The sequence below is a fragment of the Propithecus coquereli genome, unplaced genomic scaffold (genome assembly GCF_000956105.1).
Source record: "Propithecus coquereli isolate 6110/MARCELLA unplaced genomic scaffold, Pcoq_1.0 Scaffold343, whole genome shotgun sequence".
Taxonomy (NCBI): Eukaryota; Metazoa; Chordata; class Mammalia; order Primates; family Indriidae; genus Propithecus; species Propithecus coquereli.
Window position 1 is genome coordinate 15,778 of NW_012149097.1, and position 962 is coordinate 16,739.

Here is a 962-nt window from a genome sequence, read left to right on the forward strand (position 1 = left end):
ATTTGATTATTGAATAACTGCTATTCAAATAATTCCAGCTATAAGCAAGATGGTATGGGGCAAAGAGCCTGGACTCTTGAGGAAACTGCCAAGGTTCAAATATCTATTCTGCCTTACAGTAGCTGTGAGACCTCAGAAAAGCTGTTTAACTTCTCTGGGCTTCCATGCCTTCATCTGTAAAATGGGGGTGATAATTTTACCTCTCATAGGGTTGAGGATTAAAAGAATATATGAAAAGCATTTAGAATAGCACCTGACACTAGGCAGGCACTGTTTAAATTTTGCTATCAATATTACTCTTATTCTTATAGTTACTGAACAGGAAAAAATTACATATGTTAAACAGGCACTTTAGAGATTCTTTAGTATAAATAACTTCAATGTTTCTAATGACTATATATTTAAAAACACAGTCCTATAAATCAGATATCTATATTAGTGTCCTAAAAATGGCTTTGCATCTTCTAAAAGCAAATAATTTTCAAAACACAGAGATAATCAGACACAATTCATTAAAATAAAGCAAGTTATTCAATTCCACCAAAGTTTAAGCAAAAAATATTACAAAACAAAAAATACATACACAAAATAGATAAATAAAGCAAAGTGCAAGTACATGTCGGTGGGTAGCACATAACTCTGTAAGGAATTCTCAAGTACCATTAAAATTTGTGAGTTCAATCTACAGAATAAAAAAATTGGCTGGGAATGGTGGCTCACACCTACAATCCTAGCACTTTGGTAAGCCAAGGCAGGAGAATTGCTTACGGCCTGGAGTTTGAGACTAGCCTGAGTGACACAGCAAGATCCTATATCTACAAAAAATTTTTTAAACATGGTGGCTCACACTTGTAATCCTAGCTACCTGGGAGGCTGAGGCAGGAGGATCACTTAAGCCCAGGAATTTGAGGTTGCAGTGAAGTATGATGCCACCTCACTCTAGCCTGAGTGACACAGCAAGA